Here is a 12363-nt window from a genome sequence, read left to right as displayed (position 1 = left end):
GCAAGTAATAGCAGGAAAAGAGGACAGATGGAGAAAAGGTGATACTTTAAAATGTAATATAGATTGCTGGATACAAAATTATACAAAAATCAGCTGCATTTTTATATACCAAAAATAATTGGAAATTTTAACTTAAATAGGATATCATTCATAATAGTATCAAAAAACATATAAAATGCCTATGAATAAAATTACCCAAATTGTTCAAGACATATTTTAATGAAACTTTATTGAAAAACACTAAATCAGAACCTTCAAGAGGAGGACAGGGCACTTGGAGAGTACAATTCAAGAAGGATCAGAAAAACTTTCTTGGCAAAGAAAATAATTAAACATGGGCAAAGGAGATCCTAAGAAGCCGAGAGGCAAAATGTCATCATATGCATTCTCTGTGCAAACTTGCTGAGAGGAGCACAAGAAGAAGCACCCAGATGCTTCAGTCAACTTCTCAGAGTTTTCTAAGAAGTGCTCAGAGAGGTGGAAGACCATGTCTGCTAAAGAGAAAGGAAAGTTTGAAGACATGGCAAAGGCGGACAAGGCCCGTTATGAAAGAGAAATGAAAACTTATATCCCCCCTAAAGGGGAAACAAAAAAGAAGTTCAAGGATCCCAATGCACCCAAGAGGCCTCCTTCGGCCTTTTTCTTGTTTTGTTCTGAGTATCGCCCAAAAATCAAAGGAGAACATCCTGGCCTATCCATTGGTGATGTTGCAAAGAAACTGGGAGAGATGTGGAATAACACCGCTGCAGATGACAAGCAGCCTTATGAGAAGAAGGCTGCGAAGCTGAAGGAAAAATATGAAAAGGATATTGCTGCATACCGAGCTAAGGGAAAGCCTGACGCAGCAAAAAAGGGAGTCATCAAGGCTGAAAAAAGCAAGAAAAAGAAGGAAGAGGAGGAGGATGAGGAAGATGAAGAGGATGAGGAAGAGGAGGAAGATGAAAAAGATGAAGAAGAAGAAGATGATGATGATGAATAAGTTGGTTCTAGTGCAGTTTGTTTTTTTTTTGTCTATAAAGCATTTAACCCCCCTGTACACAACTCACTCCTTTTAAAGAAAAAAATTGAAATGCAAGGCTGTGTAAGATTTGTTTTTAAACTTTGCAGTGTCTTTTTTTGTATAGTTAACACACTACCAAATGTGTCTTTAGATAGCCCTGTCCCAGTGGTATTTCCAACAGCCACTAACCTTGCCTGGTACAGTATGGGGGTTGTAAATTGGCATGGAAATTTAAGGCAGGTTCTTGTTGGTGCACAGCACAAATTAGTTATATATGGGGATGGTAGTTTTTTCATCTTCAGTTGTCTCTGATGCAGCTTATACGAAATAATTGTTGTTCTGTTAACTGAATACCACTCTGTAATTGCAAAAAAAAAAAAAAAGTTGCAGCTGTTTTGTTGACATTCTGAATGCTTCTAAGTAAATACAATTTTTTTATTAAAAAAAAAAGAAAAACACTAAATCATACCTAAATAAATGGAATTATATACTTAGTCTGTGGATTGGAAGAGTTATCTCATAAAAATGTCAGTTCTTCTCAAAATGACCTATAGATTCAATTTCAATCAAAATCACAAAAAAGTCTCTGTATGTGTTGGCATGTGTACATGTTATCTAAGTGTGCACTTAACACAGAACATATACCACATACGGCACCATACTAGAGGATTTTTAAAATATGGAATGAATAAGGGGCACCTGGGTGGCTCAGTTGGTTAAGCGTCCAACTTCAACTCAGGTCATGATCTCGCAGTTTGTGAGTTTGAACCCCCAGGCTGGCTCTGTGCTGACAGCTTGGAGCCTGCTTCAGATTCTGTGTCTCCCTCTCTCTCTGCCCTTCCCCTGTTCGCGCTCTGTGTCTCTGTCTCTCAAAAATAAACATTAAAAAATTTTTTAATAAAAAAATATATAAATAATAAAATATGGAATGAATAAAAGTCCTTGCTGACCATTTTATACAACACAGGGAATAGTGGCACTATGGGACAAAGAAAGTGCTGCAGGTGTTTGCTTCTAGGGCAGGCCTTCTGATCCTTCTAAGGCTTGGGTAAACTCCATGAAGGCACTTTGTTTATCTAGACATTAGGCTATAAATTGTTTTTCTCTGTATTTATAAGAAACCTAAAAGATAAGAATATCAGGAAGGTAAATACAGATCCTTTTTATCTGGCTAATCAGGCTAAGGTGAAAGACAAGTAAGATTAAATTTGGTTATTTCTGTTCTCCATGATACATTTCATATTTTCTCTCTGTTATGTTTTCTTGACAGATCATGTAAAGAGATATGGATTATTATTATTATTATTTTTTGTCAAACTTTTATGTTACAGAGTCTGTCTTTACCATTCTGGAATGTGGCCCCTTAACTCCAAGACTCTTTATGATTTCCAGAATTAAAGAGAATCATAGATATGCCTATTATTGGATTTTTACTAGTTCACAAATTGTGTGTGCATTAATCAAATAAGCTATTAAGATTATCTTACTAGCTTTATATTAATTTTATCAATTACCTATATATATTGTATAAATTCTCTAGTTAGATCCAATTATAGATCTTGGATCTAGTTTTCTCTTGGAAGGCTTGCAAATTGTAAGTAAGTAAAAGAAATGCCTCTAACAGACTCATAACCAAATACAATGCCAAGTCTCGTTTTTCCACAATATATATAGTGTAAATCCACTCACATAAAAGAGTAAATATTTAGCATTTACTATTTAGTATATGTTTATACTAAATAGATGTCTATAAGGATCTTTATCAAATGTTAACAGTATTTTTAATAATGACAGGATTTCAAGTAAATTTACTTCCACTACAACTTTCTAAGTTGTCTGAATTTTCTAGAATGAGTAGATAGAACAAAGGAAATGGGAAATGTTTAAAAAGAATGAAAGAATTTCTCTGGTTTGAACTTAAAAGCCTGTCTATAGGGTCACCTAGCTGGCTCAGTCGGTAGAACAATACGATTCTTAATCTCAGGGTCAGGAGTTCCTATCATGAGTTCAAGTTCCACATTGGGTGTGGAGCCTAGTTAAAAAAAAAAAAATAATAATAATAATAAAGGAAAAAAGGAAAAAATAAAAAAATAAAACCTGTTTATAGTGGATACATAGGCTGGGTGTCAAAAAATACAGGATATTCCTTAATGATGCATTCTATTAGTTTTACAAGTCTATTTATAGTTGATGTTACCATGTTCTAGATGCCACTTCCAGTTAAGAACCTCTCCAAATCATTATTCTATAAATCACTTTGTGGCAATGGGTCAGGAAGCTTTTTTTTTTTTTTTTTTTTTTTTTTTTTAAAGATTTTATGATTGGCGTGCCTGGGTGCCTCGGCCAGTTAAACATCTGCCTCTTGATCTCAGCTCAGGTCATAATCTCATGTTTAGAGGGATGGAGCCCCAGAGAGGGGCTCTGTGCTGATAGTGCAGAGCCTGTTTGGGATTCTCTCTCTCCCCTCTCTCTGCCACTCCCCTGCTTGTTCTCTCTCTAAAACAAATAAATAAACTTAAAAAACTAAAAAAAATGCTTTAAAAAATAAAAAATAATGTGTACAAAATAAATAAATAAAGTATACAAATCACTGGTGTTTAATATATTCAGAGTTGTGTAATCATCACCATAATCAATTTTACAACATTTTCATCACCTCCCCAAAAGAAACTCTACAACCTAGACAACCACTAATCTATTTTCTGTCTCTATATATTGTCCTGTTCTGGACATTTCATATAAATGGCATCATAAAGCATGTAGGCATTTGTAACTGGCTTCTTTATTTAAAAAAAAAAATCAACTTAAGTAGATATATTTTGTAAATATTTCCATTTCAGTGATCCAAATTGTTACAGGAAACACTAGAAGGGCATGAAATTTTCAAATATAGCAATTTCTTTGTATTGTTCATTTAAAAAAAAATTTTTTTAACGTTTATTTATTTTTGAGACAGAGAGAGACAGAGCATGAACGGGGAAGGGTCAGACAGAGGGAGACACAGAATCCGAAACAGGCTCCAGGCTCTGAGCTGTCAGCACAGAGCCCGACGCGGGATCGAACCCACCGACTGCGAGATCATGACCACAGCTGAAGTCGGCCGCTCAACCGACTGAGCCACCCAGGCACCCCTGTATTGTTCATTGATATATAATTCATATACCATAAAATTCATCCTTTAGTGTATAATGTAAATTTTTAAATTTTTTTTTTAACATTTATTTATTTTTGAGACAGAGAGAGACAGAGCATGAATGGGGGAGGGGCAGAGAGAGAGGGAGACACAGAATCGGAAGCAGGCTCCAGGCTCTGAACCATCAGCCCAGAGCCTGACGTGGGGCTTGAACTCACGGACCGCGAGATCGTGACCTGAGCTGAAGTCGGACGCTCAACCGACTGAGCCACCCAGGCGCCCCATTAAATTTTTAAATATAGTCACCAGGTTTTGCAACCATTACCACCACCTAATTCCAAACATTTTCATCATTCATCATGCTACAAAAAAAACCCTAAAACTTCTGTACCTGTTAGCAGTTATTCCTCATTCAATTACCACCCCTTCACCCCCAGCCCATGGCCAACACTAATCCGTATTTTTCTGTTTCTGTGGATTTGCCTATTCTGGACATTTCATGTAAATTGAATCATACAATATGCAGCTTCTTTCACTTAGCATGTTTTCAAGGTTCATCTATGTTATATTATGTATCAATACTTCATTTATTTTTACTGCCAAATAAATACCAATTGTGTGGATATACAACATTCTCTTTATCCATTCATCAGTTGATGGACATTTGGATTGTTTCCACTTTTTGGCTACTATGAATAATGCTGTGAAGGATAGCAGAATTTTCCACCCCAAAACATACCACTTTCACACAATGATTGTTTTGAACTGAAGGCAATTGAGAAGCAGGTCAAAACAAAACAAAAACAAAAACAAAAAACCTCTCTGTCCTTTCCCTATTTGCCTAAAAGCAAGATATCAATTAATCATTGACAACCCTAGACATTTATCAGCCCAGAAACAGTACAAGAGAGCACACATCAAAAACCTTACTGACCAGCTCGGTTATCTTCCATTAGGCCCGCTTATATTTACAATGTGCTACCCCTAGAGACTCACGATTCTTTTCTTTTGTCTTCTCACTTCTCTAAAGATTTATTGTTTCCTTGCTATGATGCTGTATAAGCCCATGCTTTAGCCAAACCTTTGAGTTATTATGCCTGAGTTTCTCCCATGTATATATGAGATAGACATGCTAGTAACCTTTTATTTTTCAAGTTTATTTATTTATTTTGAGAAAGAAAGAGAGCATGGGGTAGGGAGAGAGAGAGAGAGAGAGAGAGAGAGAGAGAGAGAGAGAGAGAGAGAGAGAGAGAGAGAATCCCAAGCAGGCTCTGTGCTGTCAGCTCAGAACCTGATTCAGGGCTTGATCCCATGAGATCATGACCTGAGCAGAGATCAAGAGTCTGATGCTTAACTGACTGAGCCACCCAGGTGTCCCAGTTAACTTCTATTTTTTTCTCTTGTTAATCTGCCCTAGCCAAGAACCTAGAAGGGTAGAAGAAAAAGTATTTCCCCCCATTACAGCTGCTGTGAACATAGGTGTAAGTTTTTGTGTGGCTATATGTTCTAATATACGCTTTTTCCAAATTGGTCACACCATTTACATTCCTTTCAGTAGTGTATGAGACCCCAATTTTTCCAAAACTTGTTATTACCATTTTTTTTTATTGTAGTCATCCTAATGGTGTGATATGGTATCTCGCTGGGTTTTGATTTGCATTTCCCTGATGGCTAATAATGTTGAGCACCATTCCATGTGCTTATTGGTCATTTGTGTATCTTCTATGGAGAAATGTATATTCAGACTCTTTGCCCAGTTTTTTGCCCATTTTTAAATTATATTGTCTTCTATTTTTTAGTTGTAACAGTTCTTTATATATTCTAGACACAAGTATATGATAATATTTTTGATTTGCAAATATTTTCTCCAATTCTGTGGACTGTCTTTACACTTTCTTGATAGTGTCTTTTGAAGCACAGATGTTTTTAATTGTGATGAAGTCTAATTTATCTATTTTTTTCTTTTGTTGTTTATACCTTGGGCATCATTTCTAAGAAGGCTTTGCCTAACCCAAGGTCATAAAGATTTACTTCTACATTTTCTTGTAAGTTTTACAGTTTTATGTATTACGTTAGGTGTATGATCCATTTTGAGTTTTTTAATGTATTTTTTAAGTATTTTATGTTTGTATACATATTTTTATGTATGTGTGAGGAAAGGATCCAATTTTATTCTTTTGCATATGAATATCTACTTGTTCTAGCACTCTATGTTGAAAAAACTCTTCTTTCCTAAATGATTTGTCTTGGCACCCTTGTCAAACAATTAATTAACTATAAATGTTAAAGATTATTTCTGGACTCTCAATTCCATTCCATTAATCTGTTATATCTATTGTTACACCAGCACTGCACAGTCATGATTATTGTTGCTTTTCAGAAAGTTTTTAAATCAGGAAGCGTGAGTCCTCTAACTTTGTTCTTTTTCAAGATTGTTTTGGCTACTCTAGGTTTCTTGAATTTTCATATGAATTTTAGGACCAGTTTTCTAATTTCTGGAAAGAAGCCAGCTGGGGATTTTGATAGGGATTACAACATATCTATTTACCAACCTGGGAAATATTGCCATCTTAATAATATTAAGTCTTCCAATCCTTAAACATGAAATACCTATTTATTTAGATTGTCTTTGATTTCTTTCAACAATGTTTTGTAGTTATTCTATGATTTCAACTGCAATATTATCTATTATTAGAAAAAAGAAGTAATCATAATTCAAGTCTCTCAGTTCTTTTTCAAGATTTTGAAGAGAGATTTATTTGTCATACAGAAACAAAAACTTTTAAATTCTTAGTGGATCTCCAATTTAAATTTTCTGCCCCATCTCCATGTTTTTTTAAATTTTAGGACCACTAAATCTCTATCCCATGTTGGTAGGCAAGGTTTCTTACTTTTGCTTGGTCTTAACTTGATTGAAGAAACACTTGTGTGCTGCACACACAACATATTCTCTATACTCACTGGGGACCCAGTTTGCTTATTCCACTGGAATGGCTTTTTAGATCTGTGATAAGATGCAGGGACTTTTTCCCCTTTGGGTTTATTATTAAGTAGAACATCTTATTCTGTGGCCACAATAGAGAACAGCATTAAGACACCTTCTGTAGAATGAGTTAAAAAGGACAAGGTATGTTTCTAATTTGTTTAAGAGAGGAAGAGTTAACTTTATTTATTTATTTATTTATTTATTTATTTATTTATTTATAAGTGTTTACTTATTTTTGAGAGACAGAGAGAGTGAAAGCGGGGGAGGAGCAGAGAGAGGGGGGGACAGAGGATCTGAAGCAGGTTCTGTGACAGCAGAGAGCCTGATGTGGGGTTCAAACTCACATACTGAGAGATCATGCCCTGAGCTGAAGTTGGACACTCAACTGACTAAGCCAGCCACCCAGGCACCCTGAGAGAGTTAACTTTTAAAGAATCCTTACTTAATATTCTGAACCTTAACTTCTGCCAGAGGGGAAATTTAAACACAGCACAATTTTCTTCCATATACACATATACACACATACAGAGAGGGAGGGAGGGAGAGAGAGAGAGAGAGAGAAGCAAAAAATCTGCCTGCTTCCCCTATAGAATCATACGTTGGTTGATTAAATATATGCCAACATTCTTCATAACTTACATGGCTTCAGTGATACATATTTCATAAGTCTCAGTTTATGGTTTCAGGGGTATTGAAGTGAGTATAGTCAGGGAGTTATAGATTTCATTAGTTTTAAAGAAAACACTTTCTTAGGGGTACCTGGCTGGCTCAGTCAGCAGAACATGTGACCCTTGATCTCAGGGTTGTGAGTTCAAGCCCCAGGTTAGGCATAGAGCCTACTTTAAAACACACATACATAAATAAATAAATAAATAATATAATATAATATAATATAATATAATATAATATAATATAATACAATATAATACAATTTTAAAAAAGAATTTTAAAAAAAGAAAAGAAAAATCATTCTTAGATAATTCTCCCAAAAAACTGTACAGAACATTCTCTTCCTCCATATATATATATTAAGCTTATTTATTTATTTTGAGAGAGAGTGAGTATGGGGGGAGGGGCGACAGAGAGAGGAGAGAGAGAATTGCTGTGAGTGTGGAGGAATCCCATGTGGGGCTCAATCTCACAAACCGTGAGATCATGACCTGAGCTGAAATCAAGAGTCTTGACGTTTAACCAGCTGAGCCACCCAGGTTCCCCCTCTTCCTTCATATATAAATTAATATTGTTTTAAATTTTTATTAATGATAATTTAACTTGAATGAGTACTTCAAAATTACCAGCCTCTCATCCATTTTTAATAGCTTATTCTCCCTTCAAGAACACCAGAGGTAAAATCAGCATTCTTTACTACTGACCCAACATAATTGCTATTCTGAGTTACCAAGTTTAATACTTATGTGTAATTATGTTAGATAATGTGATTGGCATTTTTACTGGATTTTTTCTTTAATTATTTGTTTTTTTCTATCATGTGGAAATGAGCATTATTTGACAGTAAACACAAGAATTAATTCCTGAACCTGGATTGTGCCAAAATGACAAGTAATTCCATTTCACAAGATGAAATCACTATATAATATTTTCTGTAGGACCAAAATGATCATAGTATAAGCAAGAAAAGTGGCTCAAGGACATTTGAATTCATTTGGAAGGCAAAAACAAAAAACAAAACAAAACAAAACAAAAAATTCCACACTCTAAAAATCTAAAAAGTAAATTATTGGCTTTTTAAATTTTTCACTAGGGGCACCTACTAGGTGGCTCAGTCATTAAGTGTCCGACTTCAGCTCAGGTCACGATCTCGCGGTTCATGAGTTTGAGCCCCACATCAGGCTCTGTGCTGACAGCTCAGATCCTGGAGCCTGCCTCAGATTCTGTGTCTCCCCCTCTCTCTGCCCCTCCCCCGCTCGTGCTCTGTCTCTCTCAAAAATAAATTAAAATTTTAAAAATTTTTAAATAAATAAATAAATAAATATTTCACTGGGAAGGCTTTCTCTGGAACCATTTTCCTCATTGTTAGAAATTGTGGGACAGAGACCCTAGAGAGTCATTTGAGGTGCTGAGGATTAAGATAGATAACCTGGTGGCACCTGGCTGGCTCAGTCAGAAGAGCATGCAGCTCTTGATATCAGGATCATGTGTTTGAGCCCCACATTGGTTGTAGCAATTACTAAAAACAAATAAACTTAAAAGAGAAAAAAGGAAAAGATCGATAACCTGGGTTGCTATCTCAAAGCTCACCAAAATGAAAAGAAACTAGTCCTTACATGATGCAAAATGTAATCTTCCCATACAAAAGGAAACAATAAAGTACATGAGTGATACTATATCCATTCATCCATTTGGTATCTTTTCAACACCAAACATATTTGTAAATAGACCTATGGTAGGCATTTGGGGATACACAATTCTACATTTAAGAGCCTGATGAGGGGCTTGAACTCATGAACCATGAAATCATGCCCTGAACTGAAGTCAGACACTTACCAACTGAGCCACCCAGAAGCCCCTAATTCTTTTATTTTTTTAAGTTTATTTATTTATTTTGAGAAAGAGTGTGCACACATGGGCACACTCACGTGAACATGCAGGTGAGGGGCAGAGAGACAGAAAGAGAGAGAGAGAATCTCAAGCAGTTTCCACGCTGTTCCCATGCAGGGCTCGTTTCCCATGACTAAGCCAACCAGGTGCTCCTCTACATTCAATTCTTATTCAAGACCAAAGCGGGAGGCATCACAATCCCCTACTACAAAGCTGTAATCATCAAGACAGCATGGTATTGGCACAAAAACAGACGCATAGACCAATGGAATAGAATAGAGACTCCAGAATTGGACCCACAAAAGTATGGCCAACTAATCTTTGACAAAGCAGGAAAGAATATCCAATGGAAAAAAGACAGTTTTTTTTAACAAATTGTGCTGGGAGAACTGGACAGCAACATGCAGAAGAATGAAACTAGACCACTTTCTTATACCATTCACAAAAATAAACTCAAAATGGATAAAGGACCTGAATGTGAGACAGGAAACCATCAAAACCCTAGCAGAGAAAGCAGGAAAAAACCTCTCTGACCTCAGCCACAGCAATTTCTTACTTGACACATCTCCAAAGGCAAGGGAATTATAGCAAAAATGAACTATTGGGACCTCATGAAAATAAAAAGCTTCTGCACTGCAAAGGAAACAATCAACAAAACTAAAAGGCAACCAACAGAATGGGAGACAATAGTTGCAAATGACATATCAGACTACAAAGGGCTAGTATCCAAAATCTATAAAGAACTCACCAAACTCTACACCTGAAAAACAAATAATCCTATGAAGAAATGGGCAGAACACATGAATAGACACTTCTCTAAAGAAGACATCCAGATGGCCAACAGGCACATGTAAAGATGCTCAACGTCACTCCTCATCAGGGAAATACAAATCAAAACCACACTCAGATACCACCTCACACCAGTCAGAGTGGCTAAAATGAACAAATCAGGAGACTATAGATGCTGGCGAGGATGTGGAGAAATGGGAACCTTCTTGCACTGTTGGTGGGAATGCAAACTGGTGCAGCCGCTCTGAAAAACAGTGTGGAGCTTCCTCAAAAAATTAAAAATAGATCTACCCTATGACCCAGCAATAGCACTCCTAGGAATTTAACCAAGGGGTACAGGGGTACTTATATACAAGGGCACTTGTACCGCAATGTTTATAGCAGCACTTTCAACAATAGCCAAATTATGGAAAGAGCCCAAATGTCCATCACTGATGAATGGATAAAGAAATTATGGTATATATATACAATGGAATACTACTTTGCAATGAGAAAGAATGAAATATGGCCTTTCGTAGCAACATGGATGGAACTGAAGAGTGTTATGCTAAGAGAAATAAGTCATACAGAGAAAGACAGATACCATATGTTTTCACTCTTATGTGGATCCTGAGAAACTTAACAGAAGACCACGGGGGAGGGGAAGGGGGAAAAAAAGTTACAGAGAGGTAAGGAGGCAAACCATAAGAGACTCTTAAAAACTGAGAATAAACTGAGGGTTGATGGGGGGGTGGGAGGGAAGGGAGGGTGGGTGATGGGCATTGAGGAGGGCACTTGTTGGGATGAGCACTGGGTCTTGTATGGAAACCAATTTGACAATAAATTCCATATTAAAAAAATAAAAATAAATAAAATAAAAAACATTAAATAAAAAAAAACCATACTTATTCACCACCTACTACATAAGACTCTGGGGCTAAGGCTGTGAATAAAACAGACAAGATCCTCCCCTTTTATTTATTTGTTTAAGTTTATTTATTTTAGAGAGAGAGAGAGAGAGGGAGACAGAGAATCCCATGCAGGCTCCATGCTGTCAGTGCAGAGCCCAATGTGGGGCTCGAACTCACCAACCATGAGATCACAACCTGAGCTGAAATCAAGAGTCAGACGCTTAACCAAACTGAGCCACCCCAGTATTCCAAGATCTTCCCCTTTTAGAATTTATATTCCAGTGGGAGACAGAAATTAAGCAAATAAATAATAAATGTGCTAAGAGGAAAAAGAAGCAGGTTAAGGGGGGAAAGAAGGGATAGAGCATACTATTTTAGAAAGAAAGGTCAAGTCCTCTTTGGGGTGATAATATTGAAAGAGAAACTTTAAGGAAATGAAGAAATGAGTATCTGGGGGAAAAGGAAACTAGGCAAAGGGAACCACGAGTGGAGAGTCTTGAGGCAAAGTAGCATACTTACTGTGTTTGAGGTATAGTACAAAGGCCAGTGCAGTTGAAGTGGATGAGGGAGGGGGGGGGAAATAACATAAGCTGAAGCCAGAGAGGTAGCCAGGAGCCAAATCATGAAGAACCTTTTAGAAGAATGTAAGAATTTGGATATTATTCTAAGAATGCCCTCCAGAGTAGGCATGATCAAAATTATATTTTTATTTTATTTTTCATTTTGTTTATTTTAGAGAGAGAGGGCACACAAGTTGGGGAGAGGGGCAGAGGAGAGAGAAAGAGAATCACAGGCAGGCTCCACATTCAACATGGAGCCCGACACGGGGCTTGATCCCATGACCCTGGGATCATGACCTGAACTGAAATCAAGAGTTGGACGCTCAACCAACTGAGCCACCCAGACACCCCCAAAATTATATTTTTAAAGGATCACTTTTAAAAGCAGCCTATAAGAATAAAAACAGGGAGAGCACTTAAGTAGACTATTTCTGTGTCTGGGAGAG

General features: G+C 36.7%; 1 pseudogene; it reads left to right on the top strand.

Annotated features, from left to right (window-relative positions):
* The first annotated feature begins 334 nt into the window (after positions 1–334).
* Positions 335–994, top strand: LOC102953442 (annotated as a pseudogene).
* Positions 995–12363: the final 11369 nt, after the last annotated feature.

This window comes from Panthera tigris, chromosome B4 (assembly GCF_018350195.1).
Source record: "Panthera tigris isolate Pti1 chromosome B4, P.tigris_Pti1_mat1.1, whole genome shotgun sequence".
Lineage (NCBI taxonomy): Eukaryota > Metazoa > Chordata > Mammalia > Carnivora > Felidae > Panthera > Panthera tigris.
Note: the sequence above shows the minus strand (reverse complement) of the source record. Positions and strands in the feature narration are given on the sequence as shown.